Source organism: Gymnoscopelus braueri, assembly GCF_963280865.1.
Source record: "Gymnoscopelus braueri genome assembly, chromosome: 12".
Classification (NCBI taxonomy): Eukaryota; Metazoa; Chordata; class Actinopteri; order Myctophiformes; family Myctophidae; genus Gymnoscopelus; species Gymnoscopelus braueri.
Window position 1 is genome coordinate 39,063,234 of NC_137614.1, and position 4,062 is coordinate 39,067,295.

A 4,062-nucleotide genomic window follows, 5' to 3' on the forward strand; every position below is an offset into this window, starting at 1 on the left:
GAAACAACTAAACTCAAACTAGAACACCAGACTCCTCAGCATGCCTGCGATCTCAGCATGTACTTGCATTAGGTGCAGGTGGTGCTAACCAACTCTACCCAATTCAGGTGTGTCTATTGAGTGCCCAGTCTCAGGCTCCACCCACCCAGGACTGGGCAGGATCGAGGGGGATGTAAATGCAGTCCATTTACCAGTCCATCCCCTTTCTTTTTTCATTCACACAGTTTCTAACTGAGTTAGGTGTATCTTTGTACAATAGGCAGCTGTATGGTTGGATGGGTATATTTATGTACCGTATCCTATTTCTACACTTTTGAGGAAGCTTTGGTACTACAGGCAACCAGGCTTAAGAACAATAGACACTAAAGGCTTGTTGCATGTCTTCCTACTACACACACACACACACACACACACACACACACACACACACACACACACACACACACACACACACACACACACACACACACACACACACACACACACACACACACACACACACACACACACACACACACACACACACAGAGGCAGCTGTGCACGTACGGGCAAACACCTTCACAAACATGTTGTACCGTTATTAAGGCTGCACCTACAAACACAGCACCTTAAACACGCACGCACGCACGCACGCACGCACGCACGCACGCACGCACACTACTAAACACATCCCAAACACATACACCCAACACTTTATCATTTAAACACGTCCTCTCTCTCTCGCTCGCTCGCTCGCTCGCACGCACGCACGCACGCACGCACGCACACACACACACACACCCACACACACACACACACACACACACACACACACACACACACACACACACACACACACACACTATCTGCTGGATGAACATAAGTCTTACCCATAGAATTCCTATGACGGTCATTTTAGACTGGGAACATCAAAGGCGTAACAAAGTTGAATAAACCACTCAAAATTCTATGAAAATGGTGATCAGCAGTTTTATGTCTTAAAATAAATAGTGTGGAGGAACTCATAAGGTCTTAAGTCAATCCAATGAAACACATGAATATTTATGATTCATGACATTCGTAAATCGGTACGAATTTGACCCGAACACTGGCAGAATATTCAATATATGTCCATTTCTTAACAAGCTATTTCAAGAATCCTTTTGTACCTAAGCATCTGGAAAAAGCTATAGAGAACTTGGAGTGTGTAACCTGAGGTGAGTAATGATTTTGGGGTCAATAGCTGCTGATATTGTTTGCTTGTGTGGCTCTGTAGTCTACTCTTTTGCTTAACTTTAATCTACATCGACATTCAGGTGTAGTTTTATGCCAATTGTTTCCCCCAAATTGATCCCAAAGTTTCTATTATAGTGAATAACAAACAGGCCGAGACATTATTTCTTTAGAAATTATTTTTGCTCGAGTGTATCAGTTGAGATTCTAATATTCCATCACTGAGCCAAAGTGGTGCAGTCGTGCGTCGCTTACCAAGCCTAACCCTCTCCTATGGCAGCGGCACACACACACACACACACACACACACACACACACACACACACACACACACACACACACACACACACACACACACACACACACACACACACACACACGAAAATTAAATGAGTCTGCAGTTCTGACAGCAAGTTTGGGTCATCACAACTGTATACTAGATCTAAAAGACTAGAAGTCTGTCTGTCTGTCTGTCTGTCTGTCTGTCTGTCTGTCTGTCTGTCTGTCTGTCTGTGTCCTGAGCTAACCTTGCATACCGCTGGACCGATCAGCGCCAAATTTCTTGTGTGTGCTGCCAATTTCTTTAACGGAAGTCGTCTGAGTGCTAACTGGCGTCCCAGTTCTCAATGTCCCGACTGGTCGTCAGTTAGGCGTGTTGTACATAAATGAGAGATGGTTTTAATTTAAAGCAGAGGAAAGGAAAAGAGTACAGTGCAGGCTGTGAGGTGTCCTCATGGCGTACGTTGTCTTGTGGGGCCTTAAATAATGAGCTGTGCAGTCCCAGCCTCAACCGAGCGAAAGTAGAGGCTGTGTACATGCGCACACATGCACACGCACACGCACACAAGCATGCACACGCGCGCGTGCACACATTATTACTACTTGTGAGGGCCAAATGTCCCCACAAGTATAGTAGAATTTGAGTAACAGTAAGAAAAAGATTCAGGTTTGGGTTAGTTGTTAAGATTAGTAGAGGTTAGGTTAGGGTTAGAGTTATGCCTGATTTATACTTAGTTGCGTGCTGGTGTCATACATCAAAAATAGCCTACAAGCTCTCAACACATCGAGCGGCGAGACGTTGTGAGCTTGCTAAAGGGTTAGTGTCAAAAATGAACAAAAAAAATGTTAAATTGGCATTCATAAAATCGCTGTCGATGTTGATGTCCTCACGAGTATAGTATTACAAACGTGTGTGTGCATGTACGTGCACTGTGTGCACATGCACTGTGCGCAAATATGCACAGTCAGACGTACACACACAATTCTGTGTTTCTTTATTGGTTTAATAACGGTGGATTGGGGACATTGGTGGAAACACAGTCTTCTTTGTGAGAGCTGGAGCCAGCGGATCACAACAACACACATACAGTACTGTGCCTGTGTGTGTGTGTGTGTGTGTGTGTGTGTGTGTGTGTGTGTGTGTGTGTGTGTGTGCGTGCGTGCGTGCGTGCGTGCGTGCGTGCGTGCGTGCGTGCGTGCGTGCGTGCGTGCGTGCGTGCGTGCGTGCGTGCGTGCGTGCGTGCGTGCGTGCGTGTGTGTGTGTGTGTGCGCGTGTGCATGGACACGTGTGCGTGTGTGTGTGTGAGAGAGAGAGAGAGAGAGAGAGAGAGAGAGAGAGATGAGGGGGGGGGGCGTTGCAACTACTGCAAACACAGGCACACACACACACACACACACACACACACCACAGCCAACAAGCGCACGTATAAGCAGCAACCTGTTATAATTCTCCTTCCTTTGAAGTTAAGAGGGCAAACATGACTTACCCAGGATTCCGTGTAATCTAATAATAAACTCGAGCATTGACATGCACTCATCTGTGTCACTGCTGAGCTGCCGTGCCCAAAACCTAACCCCAAACATCTGAAGGACGAGGCGAACACACTCCCCAGAACACATTAAGGACAGAGACTCTCCCTATCTCCCTCTCTACAGACCGGGGGACGGCTGTAGGTAACAAATCAAACAAGGAAGTCGAAAGCCCAAAACATTTAAATGGAAGTGAGGACGCCTCCTCACAATGCCGGCCCCCTTATCTCCCCTCAAACACCTGCCATGTCGGCTGCGACTTAGCCTCTGATTACAGCTGCAGCCATTATGCTGTAATTCGGCGAAAAATTATTTCCAAAATAAATAAATATAGGCATAAATAACATGCGCAGAGAGACAGCCATACAGAGGGGGTGGGGGGGGGCGAGAGCATAAATAGTGAAATATTCAAGAGAAATATTCACTGGGAACATGGTGTGCTGAGACTGGAATGAATAAGGAGACAAGTAGGTGAGAGAGGAAGTCAAAGGAAGCTCTCTCTCTCTCTCTCTCTCTCTCTCTCTCTCTCTCTCTCTCTCTCTCTCTCTCTCTCTCTCTCTCTCTCTCTCTCTCTCTCTCTCTCTCTCTCTCTCTCTCTCTCTCTCTCTCTCTCTCTCTCTCTCTGCATTCAGTCTAGATCTACACTTCTACAGAGCCTAGCCTGGTAAACCATCCCGGTCACGTGAATTCACATAATCGTGTGTCTCCTGCAGACCGGTCTGGCCCCAAACGCTGGATGGGCGTTTTGCAGAAACCAATATGTGCAAGAGCCAATCAGGCTGCGCTCAGGGGTTTCCATTTGAGCACTGTCAGGGTTCATTAAGAGTCCATTTGGTTCCTAACTATCAATCAGGTTGAATATCAGATAAAATAAAATGAATATCAAATATCTGAATACTGAAACCAAGACACTAAAAACTGTCTGGGGGGCTCACAAAAGCCTGAGTAGACGTTGAAATAACCCCAAACATGTTTGAAAGTGAAATGTCCCTTTAATGAGAGCTAATATCTCACAATAACAGCACCCCGAACGCAAGCACC